Here is a 303-nt window from a genome sequence, read left to right as displayed (position 1 = left end):
AGGAAACCCACACAAGCACGGGGAGAACATGCAAACTCCGCACAGGAAGTCTGGAGCTGGATTTGAACCCACGACAGGTTCCCATGACATGAACTGTGCCGCACAAGCGCTAACCACTGCCCCGCCGTGCTGCCCAGTTTGGAAAATATGTAAAAAAAATGACATGATTTTGATTGGTTACTCTGGTACATAAAAATGCCCTGGTGAATAGAAACCTAAATAATATTAGTATTATGTTCTTTGCATTAAAATTCAATCAAAGTATTTACACTTCAGGGATTTTTTTATTTCTATGAAAAAACG

Source organism: Urocampus carinirostris, chromosome 13, assembly GCF_059441175.1.
Source record: "Urocampus carinirostris isolate Australia breed hairy pipefish chromosome 13, RoL_Ucar_1.0, whole genome shotgun sequence".
Taxonomy (NCBI): domain Eukaryota; kingdom Metazoa; phylum Chordata; class Actinopteri; order Syngnathiformes; family Syngnathidae; genus Urocampus; species Urocampus carinirostris.
This window is presented reverse-complemented; position numbering follows the sequence as displayed.